The sequence below is a fragment of the Phyllopteryx taeniolatus genome, chromosome 4 (genome assembly GCF_024500385.1).
Source record: "Phyllopteryx taeniolatus isolate TA_2022b chromosome 4, UOR_Ptae_1.2, whole genome shotgun sequence".
Classification (NCBI taxonomy): Eukaryota; Metazoa; Chordata; class Actinopteri; order Syngnathiformes; family Syngnathidae; genus Phyllopteryx; species Phyllopteryx taeniolatus.
Window position 1 is genome coordinate 10,994,688 of NC_084505.1, and position 14,961 is coordinate 11,009,648.

A 14,961-nucleotide genomic window follows, 5' to 3' on the forward strand; every position below is an offset into this window, starting at 1 on the left:
GCTAAACAGAGGGAATCTGATAGAGAGAGAAACAAAACTAGGATGCACATTGGAACTTCTTTTGGAGAGGTGGCGTCCTGGCTTCATTTCTGCTCGACAGTGAAGTCAATCACCTACTTTTATTTTTAATTGATTGTGCATTCCCCAAAAACCTTCAAACCGATTTTACATACAGTACACGTTCCTGTGTAGCACCCCAGATAGTTATTGAAAGTAACGTCAACGTTAAACTCTGATGTTGATTCTACATTATTGTGCATGCACATTGTTTAGTATTGAAACAACATTGGAATTCTGACCACAGAGCAACAGAATTTCAACATCCATTGAAAACATCCATTAAACTTGTGACTTTTTGGAGAGTTTCTGCTTGTTCTCTTGGGGCGGGGTTGCGAGGTGGTGCATTGTCATCCTTGAAGATGATTTTGTTGATAAAAGCACGGTTATTTGAATAACTGGTATGACCACACTACTTACCACTTCGTCTCCATTGTTTTTTTCAGGTCCACTGCAGAGGTGGAATCCTTACTGTATATCTCACAAATTTAGAATACCATTGTCAGCAAAAGGTACAGTACAACTCATGCTGCCTCTGCAACTGTCAATTTCAAATCTTGATCAAGATTAGAGTGACACGAGCCAGGGCTGGAATACCAGACAAACCTCTTAGAATGACGTACCATAATTGAACCACGCACATATCTTGCAAATAGAGAAATAAGAACCTTAATATAACAATAATACAAAGGTGTTTAAATACTTTTAATTAGTTTTACATTTCTTGTTTTAAATATATAATCCATGAACAAGCGTTATACAGGGCACTGATGTTTATGAATTGGAAGGAGATACAAAATGTGGAACTTTGACTTCTGAGTGGCAATCGTGGCGAAAATACCATTTACTTTCAGTTCTTAATTTATAACAAATGAACAATTTCAAAATGGCAGAGGTAAATGTGCAGACATTCCTAGAAGTCAATTTAAAAAATAAAGTGCAAATGTAGCTACAAATATTTATAAAGTAATATAACATGCACATTTCTACTGGACCAATGCTTTGAAAATATGAAATGTGGTTCCTCGTTGTCTGCTTTGTCTGAATCCTATCTAATGTGCTTGGGGATTTTCCACATGACATATTGGCGATAGGCGGCCTTGGCGGAATTGTCTGTTGTTCTCTCCAGGGTCACGAAAGTCATCAGCTGTCCGGATGTCATTCCACATCCATCTGGCTCTGTGTAAAATTTCCTCGTTCAAGATGGTGTCCATGAGGTTTGTCATGTGTCTGCAGTTATGGCAGACATCAATCCGTTAAACAGGGGAGTTGAGGAGTCGGAGGAGCTTCCCAAGATGTCTCGTGGCAGATGTCAAAACATGGAGTCGGGGTCACGTCGCACAAATTTCTTGATCACACTATGTGATTACTCTAAACTCAGTCTGTCAACTCTCCCCTGTAAAGCGAGACATTATGGTGATTAGCTTTTGTGTTTGTGAAATTGTCTTTCCATTGTGACAAATATTGCATCTATTCTTTTTGATGTCCACGTATAAAAGCCATTTAAACAAGTATTTTAAAAAAATTCCCTCATACCAATCCCATCAACAAAAATGAATGAATACAATGCATTACCATTTTTTTCTGTTTTCATTCTTGTACACATACATTTACATGCAGGGGCGTTCATTTTTAAATGTGTAATTGGCTCACCATATTACGTATACATACACAACAAGTTCATGGATAGCTTGTTTTGAAAGCAGAAGTCAAGAATAATAGTTTGTTCAGCTATTTTTCAAGTTATTGTAAAATTGGGTTTCGTAACAGAAAATGCTTTTGCGGCAGCTCAACATTTTTTACAGTACATGTGACAATTTGAATGTTTTGGTACAATTTTTAGCAAGAATCATAATCGTTGACGCAATTTGCTAAAAATGTCTTTGTGTGTAAATGCGTGTGTACAAATCATGTAGCGTACCTCCTCGTCTACTACTCAGAGATGTACCGTATTTTCATGACCATAAGGCGCACTTAAAAGTCGTAAATTTTCTCCAAAATGGACCGGGCGCCTTATAATGCGGCGCGCCTTATGTGTGCACCGAGTTCCAAAATCTATAAATGTTGTTGTGTGATCAGCGCTCCGCTTGACTGACTGGGAGCATTTCCTGCCGACACGCTGCTTATACAGAGGAAAAGCGAACGTGGCTGAGGACAGCATGCAGACGTAAAGGGGGAAGGGTGGGCGTGAAGGAGGATGCTAAAGCCACGCCCCGAGTAGGTATATCGCGCCGGTCAAGCCAGCCTCCAAAACTACATTTTTCAATATATCTAAAGATTCAAATGAACTTTGCTGGTTGCATTCCTTAACCGAAGAGCACTGACGTCTGTATTATTGGGAAGCTTTTATTTTGAAGGTGGCTTTCGTCGCGAGTTGGCGGCCTATTACCGTAATGCCTAGTATGAACAAAATTAGGTGCGGCTGGCTTGACTGCTACTTTACGAATGGTACCTACGAAGAGACACGCTTACGAAGCACAGTTTAAACTGCAAGCTATCAGTTACGCGGAGGAACATGGGAATCGAGCAGCCGCGAGAGAATTCAAGATCAACGAATCCATGGTTCGCAAGTGAAGGAAGCAGGAAAACGAGCTTCACCAAGTCAAGCTGACTTTCCGCAGGAAAAAAAAGAAAAACAAAACGCAGAAACAAGGCGAGGTGGCCCGAGTTGGAAGACCAACTCGAGCAATGGATTCATGAACTCCAACCGCTGGACATCGGTGTAAACGGGGCGTTCAAAGTGAAGTTGCGAGCGGCGTGGGAGCGATGGATGACAGATGGCGAACACAGCTTTACTAAGACAAGGAGGCAGCGCCGGGCGAGTTACGCCACAATTTGTGAATGGATTGTGGATGCTCGGGCTAACGTGTCTGCTTGCACTGTTGTCTGAGCTATCGTAAAAGCTGGCATCATTTCTGAGGAGCCGCACGACAACGAGACTGACTCCGACAATGACGAGAGGGAGCCCGGCGTGTTTGATGGAGAACTTGCCCAGCTGTTCATTTTGGATACAGAAGATGAGGACTTTGATGGATTTGTGGATGAGGACTGATCAAAAAATAATCTGAGTACATTGTTGTTAAATACTTCAATAAAGTACAACCGAACTCAGTTTTGCTCCCGCTGCCTTTTTAAAAACATTGTTTTAGCGTGCATGCATGCTTACTGTATGTTTTAAGCTAGCGTATGTTTTACCATGCCTGCGCCCAATAAAACGGTGCGCCTTACGTATGTGTTAAATACAGAAATAGACCCCGTAACTGAGACTGCGCCTTTTAATACGGTGCACCCTATGGTCGTGAAAGTACGGCACTCGGCCAGGGGTTTTAGTCGGCCAATAGCCGTGCTCTCCTCTCGGGAACTCTCAACAGCAAAGAATATAAATTCACCGGACATTGCTTTTATACTACAATATGGAGTATTGCTATTTATAGATTTTATCAAAACTGCTTGTTGCTAAATGGGGCTAATAATTAATTAAATGTAACGTTGATGCTATTAACTTTGTAACTATAATGCCATGAGTTAGTTTGCCACTCATATACAGTATGACCATTTTTACTTGGCGGTGAGCAAGACATGCCGAAAATGGCAAAGTTGCCTATACGGCGTGACCACGGTAAAGCCAGCTGGCGCCTGCAAGGTGCATGGATTAGGCCTGAGGGGAGGCGGTGGGGGAGGGAGTAATGAAGTGAGACTCCATTCAAATCTTGGTAGCAGTTTCACCACTACTGCACCTTTAATCATCAGAATCAGAATCATTTTTATTTGCCAAGTATGTCCAAAAAACACACAAGGAATTTGTCTCCGGTAGTTGTAGCCGCTCTAGTACAACAACAGACAGTCAATTGACAGAGAACACTTTGGAGACATAAAGACATTGAGAAAAACAGTCACTGAGCAATACAGGGTTGCTAGTTATCTGGTAATGCCGGTACAATTTTAAATGGTTTTTTTTTTTTTTTGGACAATTGTGCAAAAAGATGCAGAGTCTTTAGCACTTAGAGCAGTTCGAATGACTAATATTGCAATAGTCCGGTGCAATGACCATTATGCAAAGGGCGCCGAGACTTCAAGAAATGTATGCAGTTTAAAGTGACCAGTAGTGCGATAATCTGGGACAATGTCGATTGTGCAAATGTTGCAGATACTCCTCAGTCAGTGTGCAAGTGGGGCAGATGCTACTCTGGCATGAGTGGCCAGCATTGGTCAACAACAGATATGCAAATAGTGCAGCGAGTTACAGAATGAGGTGGGAGATATATCAGTGACACAAGATTTATTTCTTCTCATTAAGAGTGTTTAAAGGGTGTTTTATTATATTTTTTAATGAAACGGTTCAGTTCTGCATATACTAATCACCACTATTTTATTTGCCATCTGTAGACAAACTTATGGGCATTTTTCTTTATTTTATTGACCACTATAAACAACATGCGGCTTCACGATGTAAAACTCTTTAAATGTGCATAAAACTACTTCCACAGCATCAGGGCAAAAGGCAGCGGCGTCACAAAGCGGCTGTATGCAGAATTCTTCTTCTGCATGACAAGCAAGCTTCTGTGCTTTGAGTGATTGCATCCATTTAGTGGCACAACATTACCAGTGAGACACACGGACCCCTGGCAATAATCAACCATGAATAATCCAGACTGCAGTAATGACATCAGAGGCTTGTGGTGAATATTATTATTATTATTATTATTTTTTTTTTTTCACAAGTAAGACAGAAATATAATGAGCCTCACAAAATTCAAATTAGACCTGCAGTAGCTGGCGTTTGTTGCCAGTACTAGAGGGCACAAGCACTATACTGAACTATTCTCTTGTAAAGTCTCACTAAAGGCTCACTCAAGCAGGCAAGCAGCAAAATTACATTAAGCACTGGCTCATACTACCGTACGTTATGAATTACATGATAATAACTCAAATATGAATATTTGATGAATGGCTCCTTCAGGGTACTACAACAAGGATATTTGACTTTCCATAGTATTTGTTGATGCGAGTCAATAATCAATGAATTTTGCTCGAAGCAAAATGCAAATGTAAATTGCTTGTTATTGTCGTATGTTGTGGTGTACAAATGCACGACAGCAAACTCAGGGCTTTCAAATTGTGTTGTTCACTTGTTTCGCAAAATGAAAACAAGCAAATATGAGAGAATGCTGTTGAGTGAATACCTCACTCACAGTGGCAATCAAAGTGAACCTTGTCATGTAAAAGACATTATTATAGGTTGCAGGCAGGTGTACCTAATGAAGTGTCCACAATAATCATACAAACAAACACATTTTAATGAATTTAGACTGGGGGGGCCTGATGTCATCCTCGCACCTTATTAGGACTCAGTTGGAGTCCTTGCATGGACACCTTGCAAGGTTAATGCACTGCAACTCTGATATACATCTCCAGTCCACGTTCTCTCGTCCTTCGCTGGCCACACATTACAAAAAAGGAGCTCGTTTGGGGTCCTGCAGAGGCAACTGCAACAGTGCCAGCAAGCCATAAGGCCTATTGCTATGCGTTCTTCTCTGAACATTTTCCCACCTGCTTTTTCAATGATGCCTGCACCCCACAGCAAAGCCCTGCTCCCTCTTCCCACGTTGCTGTGTGGCGATGGGATATTTCCTCTGCTCACCATCGGTGCTAATCCAGCTTCTGCAACAAAGTTCAAATAAATAAATGTGATTTTTTTTTATAAATAATACTAATGATAATAATAATACAACGCTTACAATGTTTAACTTTTTTATTTTGTTGTTGATGGCTTTACCTTGTCTTGTATGAATCTTGGTCATAATGTCAAAACAAGGATTTGAAGCATTTGAATCTCATTGTAAATTCATTCATCCATCCATTTCCCATACCGCTTATCCTCGCGAGGGTTGCCGTGTTGTTTATTTGCATTTAATTACTTTTCTCCCACTCTTACTGCAATGACTTGTCTAAAGCATTGGTTGTCAACTGTCGTCCCACCGGAACCCGCATTTTCCTATTGTCACGGCACCACTAAAAGATCTTAGCAATAAAATAAATGTATTTTTAATGAATAGCTTTTGAAAACATACATCATATTTTAACTACACATGCTGACATGTTCAAAGAGCCTTTCGGAACACTTTATCAAGAACCTGATGCTGAACATGACATCTGCATGTACAAAAATGAATTTCTCGGCACTGATCTTCTTCTTGTTAGGAAAGTGCAACATAAATAGTTTCTTTTCTCTTTAGGAAAAGAAAGATGCAGACCAAAGCAACCGTAACAGTTTTAAAAGTCTGCATTATTATGCTCTAAAAACAGCAAAGGCATTTGTTTTTATCTGAGCAGTTGTTTAAATGCCGCTGGGAGTTGTGGTTGCAACCCAAGTAATAACATTTCTGATGCAAGACTGTCAAAAAAATGCTATTCCCAATAAAAGGCAACTCTGTCCTCGGATGCACAAAAAAAATTTCACGAGTCCTACGTTGACGACATAGCACAATTTCGTATGCATTGTCCCGTCACTAACCTGTGCTAATGCAGTATTAAAGTCATAATTAAAATAAATACCGTATTTGTATAAAAAACACTTATATACATATGTACAAAATAATCGGCACGGGGAGAACATGCAAACTCCACACAGGCGAGGCAGGGTTTGAACCCGTGTCCTCAGAACTGCGAGGCAAATGCGCTAACCAATTCTTTCACTGTGCCGCTGTTTCACAATTATTATTCAAAGCTAAGCTATTGTTTTTACCACATAAAAGTGCAGAGTGATGTTGAATTTGCTACATTAGCTGTGTGGGTCATTGACCTTTCCAGTGGTATGCTAACAAGTCGTCTTAATGATAATCACCGATTCAAATCTGAATGAAAAGACATGAATAAGCAGTGTGTGTTTTACATTAGCACTGCATTCATTAGCAATGCTGGAAATAACAACCAACAAGTACTCCCATGATGTCAAACTACTTGGTATGATTATGAATGAAGTTTAATTAAATAAAAGAAAGGCTAGTGCATATCTATTTGTACTCCCTGCAAAAAGCCCTTTCATGTAAAATGGGATGTCCAAAGTCAAGTACAATCCTTTTCAGGATGCCGATGAATCATTGGTATTTTCAACAACAACAACAAAAAATCCTTGGGAAGTTATATGAATACCATTAATCTGCTCCTGAGTCAAACCCTTTAAGTGTACAAGCAATGCACATGTTTAAATTAGAATGAAAGATGATGATGATTGTATATAATATTCCTCTGCCATTCTTGTGTACTTCCAAACAAAAATTTACATTGTGTACTGCATGTTATATTAACAAACAAATACAAAATAAAATAGAACTAAAGTTAAATCAAATGGCTAAGTCTTTGACTATGGTGAAAGTGAGTCAACTTAGAATTCAAGTGTAAAAGTGTCATCATTCAATTGTAAACAGAAGTTAACCACTTTAAAACCTAAAAACAATACTTGCACTGTAAAAAGAGTCGGTAGAATTTACCCAATAAAGTTAGTGTAACAATTTTTAGCCACTTTAATTGGTTAAATTTAAACATATTTGGGGTGAAGAATACCTTATTTCAATTGCTATAAAATACTTCCAAAACTCATTTGTGATTACATTCCAACCACAGCGGCCGAGTCCGGGAGGGGCTGGGGTGTGGGGATGTGACCCCCACATTATTGCTTGTATACTTTGTGTTCACTCTTAGTGTATTTATTTCACTGATGTAAATCTGCCTATTTTGCGAGTGTCAAGCCTTTCAAAGCAAGTGCAGCGTCATCTGGCCGAACACAACGTCCCAACTTAATTGGAATTGGGGTTGTAGTACCGATGGCTTTTAGGTAGATTTTACTCAATTTTTCTTTTTATTCTTGTCAAATAGGTTGTGAAGGTAATTTACCTTATATTTTAGGGAACCTTACCTATCTAAAAAAATTTACATTTTTCATGATTTTCATGGATTATATTTACCACTTGTATCGTTTTTTTTTTTTTTTTACAGTGTACACCCATCACAACAAACATTAGAATACAGTAGTGTTCTAGGCTAAGTGTTCACGAGACAGAGGTTGCATTCCTAAAAATATGTTTGTTATTTTAAGCCACTGTAACATTATGCACAGTTTGAACATTAAAATTGTACTTACATATAGGGGGGGATGCACCTAAATAATAATTTAATGAAATTTACAACACATAAAAGTTAAATAAAAAAATGATTTAAATAAAAAGTTATTTAAGATTAAAATACAAATATATTTTACTGGAAAGTCAAATACAACTGAACTGTACTGAGGCTATGATTATTTTGCAAAGTACTACAGGGGGCCCACATACCACTAGTGGTACTAATACCTAACGGCTGACATTTTTCGGAATTCCCACCGGGTCCCGTGGGATGGGAGTGAATTTCACCTGGGATTGGGCAGAAGCGGCAGCAAAGGTCATCCGGAGCGGGTGGGAGTGGAAACTATGAAAACAAAGTCACCGGGAATGGACGGGAGTGGAAACCATGATGGCGGGAGTTGATGGGAGTGAAACTGTGATGCAGTTATATTTTATCCATCCATCCATCCATCCATCCATCCATCCATTTTCTGAACCGCTTATCCTCACTAGGGTCACAGGGTTATATTGTATTTTTAATTAAATCTATATTTGAACATTTCCACTCACCATCGAGCGAAACATTGCTCATCTAAGGGACTAATACAGCTTTTGTTAATAAACTTATGTTTTGTTTCTTGATCCTTCTGGTAATTCAGTGCATTTATTACGGTGACTCAGGCAGACATGTACTGCATATTTTATAAAGAAAAACAGAGGAGGATTAATTGGGAGTAAAACACATAAAGAGGGGTGGGGGGATGGGAGTTGAATTCTGGATTTTTGACTCGGAATTAGGATCAATCTCTGTGGGAGTGGAATTTTTTCAAACACTCAGGATTTGGCGGGATAAAACACTCGGGAGTGGGCGCGGGAGTCAACATCCACTCCCTTGTCAGCCTCTAGTTCAGTGATTTCCAACCTTTATGGAGCCAAGGCACATATTTTACAATTGAAGAAATTGTAAATAAATCATTTTTTGAGCAATTACATCACGTTTTATAATTTCGCACGGCACACCAGAAGAGTGCTCACGGCACACTAATGTGCCCTGGCACACTGGTTGAGAATCACTGGTCTAGCACATGTAGTTACTCAGATATTAATATTTCAAATGATGTTACATTTTTGGGAACACCTTATATTTCATGCAGCATCCGTTAGTAACACAATCTAAAAATTCATTCTATACAATATTACACTGGAATCATGAGGGTGCATTGCGCGAGAGTACGCGTCTGCCTGGTGCAAAACCAATGTCTTTGTTTTGTTAAATGTGACCAATTGTTTTGTGCATTTTGACAATCATCTTCATCTATTCTCCTGTGGACGAGGTGAACGATGACATTCTACTGCCTTGCACGACTACTGAGGGAATTAGGGAATTGCAAGGCACAGCTTGGCACGTGATTCAATATTTCATTTGGCAAACAAAATTACAGAATGCGGGCAGATACTGTCGCTTAGAAGAGCAGAAAAGACAACCCGATGCTACACTGGGGGTTTAAAGCACCTGGCCGCAGGCAAGTCTAGAATGTGACTTTAATATTTCATCATTAAACATCGGAAAACACTCAAGCATGCTGTTAAAAGTCATTTATTTGATGTCTTTTGAAGGTTTCCAGGGCTTCTTCATATTGAGAACAAATGAATTCAAATAAGAGAACAATAAAAGCCTTCACAGGCGAGGGTGTAGAAATACAGAGCACAAAAAACAGAATTAACTAATGCGGGAAACAGCTGGCTTAACTGAGCAACAACAAATAGATAGCCATGTTCCAGTGAGAGTGCATGTAGAAAAGAGAGCAAAGGAGAAAAAAATAATAATAAAGTTTTCCTGAGATGCATGAATGCCAAAGAAATCCATTCAGGGAAATATGTTACGCTTTAAATGTGGAATTAACCCCCGTAACGGATATATGGAAGTTAGGCGTCCTTCCCGACTGAGACGCAAGCACTGCTCGTCTAACAGGCTACTTTGTTTTTGTATTCTCTAATCTCTATTAAATAAATATTGCACAATATACAGTATGTAATCTACTCAGAATTCTGTGCTTATGAGTGAAGACGTTTGGAAGTCCATCAATAAGAAAGCAAGTGAGCCAGCTGTTGATCAGCATGGTCCAGCAAACATACTAGTGCCACACACGCGGGCATGTCACTTAACCGGATGTCACTAGCGACGATGGCATAGATCAAATAAAAACAAAATGATTCCAAATCTAACAGCATTGTGCCATCAACATGACTGCAGTTGTTGTGAGGAAATGAGAAATGTAGTCGGGACACATTACGGCCGTTGAGCAATCGGTGAGCATCTATGGCCAGGTGTCTCATCACCACAAGTCTGCCGCCGGGCCGTCAAAATGCAGCCGTCGGCGGCACGGCGCACAGAAGCGAATCGAAATGTCTCGCCTTCCCGGAGCGCTAGACTTACTACAGCCTCTGGAGTACGTATGAGGAAACGTGCTCAAGTCTTTGGGAGAATACAGTATGTGCTAGGCCGGATATAGTATGAGAGAGAACGGCCACACTTCAGGGTTACTCCACCCAGTGCGCAAATGGTGAGAAGGTGCACAAATGACAGAATTTAGCCACGGTACATCTGGAAGCCAGGTCGGCCTGACGGTATTTGAGGATCACACTTGTGCACTTGACTGAGAGGCGTGGCTTTGGTCAGGACTCGATTGGGGCTTAGTGAAGAGAGGCTATACATTCAAATCTTGCTTGCAGTTTTAACACTGCACACTCCTCCTTTGAGTCCTCAATATTGTGTGATTGTATTAGTGATTGTTTTAGTCATATGCCAACAGATTCCAACTCAATGACAAATATTGCAGTATATATAATATACTTAGAACACTATAGCACTTACCAAGTGTGTGTTTCATTTTTTACAGTGTCTGAGAGTTCTTCGGTTTTGTTGTTACACATTAACCAATTCAGTTCATATCTTTGTCATTTGCTCTGCTTCAATGGGGACTTTGAGGTGATTGATGTCTAATCAGGCATGGTGTTTATTCTAGTAAGGCTTTATAGTCACTGATTGTGCAACATTTAGTGTGTTGCATTTTTGGTCCAGTCCTTAGATGTAAAGCAAATCGGAGCAGAAATGAATTGTCTCATGTAAGAGAAATACAATGTATATAAATTGGCCAATAAAGCATAACTGTATTCAAACTGGAGCAGTGTGTCATGACTTGTACAGGCAGTGTGACCTTGAGATGTCATCTCATCTCAGCCGGCCGTGTTATGTAATGAGAGCTTCCATCTTAATCCAGCAGAGGGCTGACACCAATCCCCTGCTGTCTTTACATTAATGAATTGCACGAAATGCCAGTAGCTGCTGCTGGCAAGAGGCACTGAAGGTTAAGGACGGCCATCTTTAAAGCGTTTGTGAATCTGCCCTTGGCCATTAGCCCACAAGCGGAGGCAGAAAATCAATAGGAAACAAAAGAGGCCACTTCTCGCGAGTCCTGGGAACAAGAGAAGAGGAGCATGAATGGTGGAAAGAATGATGGGTAATAGAAATTGTACTCATTAATAAGCGTGACTGTTCATTTTTTGAATCCACTCGTGTAAATAAAAGCCAGTACCCAGCCATTCATCCTGACCATGATCATTTCTAGTGACTGGACACTCCCACCGAACATCCTTTGAATATTGCTGCCTTCACAGGAGAGCAGACAGCGCATTTTGTCCTGATGAAAAGACAAGTAGCCTCCTTAAATGACTTCTTTGTGCTGAGAAGGAAACTTTACATTGAAAGGGGACAACATTATGTGCCCTGAGGTGTCTCTGGGCAACGTGCCTCCGATTTTAGCAGGATATTTATATGCTTCCATTCAGAGGCCATAGTGTCAGGCAACTTCAAACACAACCAGTTACAATATATAATGCAGTGTTTAATCACATTGCTTACCATTTTACCCTTAATATACTTTACGATGATGTCCACAAGCAACAGGCATTTTCAATTACATATTCTATTTAAAATATGTTCTGAAAACAATATTTCCTTTTTTCTCATTTTAACCTTTCATGTTTAGCTGTTTAATCATGCAGTATGTTGCAGTATGTTGGTGGGCAGAGAGGGGACAGAGAGAGAGAGGAGAGAATAGAGCAAAAGGAACAACAGCAAAAATAATCACAGCATAAAAAGTGTATGACAACAACAACACTATATAGGAGTTGAATTTGATCTATAAGTGGACTGGGAAGGCAGTGCTACATCCTGTTGATATGTCGTGGGAGAAAAGCTTGAATTTGACTGCAGGCCAGGAAGAAAACAACATAAGGGCTGTGTACAGCAATTAGAGAGTGGCCCTCACACCAAGCAACTAAATCCCATTGAAAAAAACCTTTCCACAGATAGACAGATAAACCTTAGCTTTTTGGACATTTTTTTCCAAGTGAAAATGACATTCAATGTCAGTTTTCTATGGGGGTCGATTTTAGGCCGTTTTGCCAGGTCTGGGCCTCTAGCAAAAGTTGTTTTTCAGGGCCGTGGTCACTTTCTGAGCAACATTCAACCAGATTGGCTTTATATATATATATATATATATATATATATATATATATATATATATATATATATAGTATTTAGTTTTGTCAGGTGAGGGTTGAGGTTTCAAATTACGGGTTAGAATTGGGTTAAATTGCCCGTAGGTGTGAATGTGAGTGCGAATGGTTGTTTTTTTGTATGTGCCCTGCCTGCGATTGGCTGGCAACCAGTTCAGGGTGTACCTGAACTGGTGCTGGGTTAGGCTCCAGCAAACCCGCAACCCTAGTGAGGAGAAGCGGCCCAAAAAATGGATGGATGCATTATCATTATTCATTAGGCCGCTAATTTAGCAATTGCTACACGGCATCTTTCACTACTTAACGTTGTGTAAAACACTTAATAGCATGCAGGTACTGGCTGCTGTTAACAGGGCACTTATACGTGTGTACTTGTGTGTCGGTACTCAGTGGTCATTAAAACACACAGCCGAACAAATATATAATCCTGTACACACACTATCTTTCAGCAACTGCGTCAAACGCTTTGCTCCTCCAGTTACGTTACCACCCATGCACAAATCACATGAGCCCGACCGTTTGAATAACAAAAATACATGAACACAGACCTAAAAAACTGCTTAAAGTACCCAGATCTAATAGAGTAACCCTTTTTCGGCCACCCGTGAATATACTTGCAAATTAAAAATTTGGGACTTTTCTCCTTTATGTCAGTTTTTTTTTGTTTTGTTTGAATACAAATCTTCGTGCATATGTTTATTTGTGTGGGTGTGGTTTTCTAAGAGAGAAGAACAAAAAAGTACAAACAGGCAAGCACACATAACATTTGATCAATAAGTACACTCTACAAAGCAAATCTTTGTATAGTGGCAATAAAAGGCATTCTATTCTATTCTATTCTATCAAAACGATGTTAACAGGGAAATGTATTTGAACTGATAGTGAAGTACTCTACCTCACAGTCAACAAAATATTTAAATAAGGCTAATTTTAAATAATGAATTTATATACTATATGTTATAGAAATTCACATTTTAATGTATTATTTAATATCATGTTTTAAATGCCGGCACGGTGTGCGACTGGTTAGAACATCTGCCTCACAGTTCTGGGGACCAGGGTTCAAATCCCGGCCCCGCCTGCGTGGAGTTTGCATGTTCTCCCCGTGCCTTGGTGGGTTTTCTCCGAGCACTCCGGTTTCCTCCCACATCCCAAAAACATGCAAGGTAGGTTGAATGAAGACTCTAAATTGCCCGTAGGTGTGAATGTGAGTGTGAATGGTGGTTTGTCTCTATGTGCCCTGCGATTGGCCGGCAACCGGTTCAGGGTGTACCCCGCCTCCTGCCCGAAGATACCTGGGATAGGCTCCAGCAGCCCGCAACCCTAGTGAGGAGAAGCGGTAAGGAAAATGGATGGATGTTTTAAATGGAAAAAAATGCAGTGTCAAATATGGATAAAATGATGCTTGAGGTAACAATTCCATACACAAAAAAGGAAAACGGAAACAAGCTGGTCACCCTTGAAAACTTCCTTTCAGTGTCTAAAACCATGTGGATGCAATGAAAGAAAGCATGTTCTGGTAGCATATAAAGCTAACAAAACCAGTTTTTCATTCGTGTGTGTGTGTGCGTGCGTGCATGTGTCTGTGTGTGTGTGTGTGTGTGTGTTACAAATCTTTGCTGACGTAAAAACCGTCCACACATACAAAGAGCCATTTTCTGTCTTTCTGACAGGCAACATCACATTATTGCAGCAGGATTCAGATTTGTGAAAAGTCATGCAGTTCCCTTTCACCATTCTCCATTTCAGAGTGTATTCCTCAGTCAAGAGGAAAATGCCACACATTGATGAAATAGCTTCTTAACCCATTAGAGAAAGGCAGCGATCTGTGTACTATTTCAAACTCTGTGCATCCTGACAACTATTCCATTTGCTCCATTTGACATGAAAGGTGTTCTATTAGTGTCGTGTGCAGTATAGGGACTGGGGGAATACTAATGCTGGCCAAAACACCAAATGGGTCAAATCCCCCACGGGGAGCAATACATGAAACACAATATATAAGGTGCAAGTAGCCAAGGTGTCACATGATGAAGTCCTTACTGCAAATTAGATTTTTACTAATTTTAGCTTTGGAAATCGACAGAGATCTGCCAATGATGAGTTACTATACAGAGGCGTATGGTCGATAATAATAAATTCAGAGGAAAGATTGATAGTGGCAGCACGGTGACCGACTGGTTAGAGTGTCAGCCTCACAGTTCTGAGGTGCGGGGTTCAATCC

The 14,961-nt window shown here is 40.0% G+C and overlaps 1 long non-coding RNA gene across 1 annotated transcript; it reads right to left on the reverse strand.

Moving 5' to 3' along the window:
- Window positions 1-743: 743 nt before the first annotated feature.
- Window positions 744-5,665, reverse strand: LOC133476261 (uncharacterized). The gene is made up of 2 exons (XR_009788007.1): window positions 5,608-5,665; window positions 744-1,453 (listed from the first exon to the last, which is right to left on the reverse strand). It is a non-coding gene; the product is annotated as an uncharacterized LOC133476261 (long non-coding RNA).
- Window positions 5,666-14,961: the final 9,296 nt, after the last annotated feature.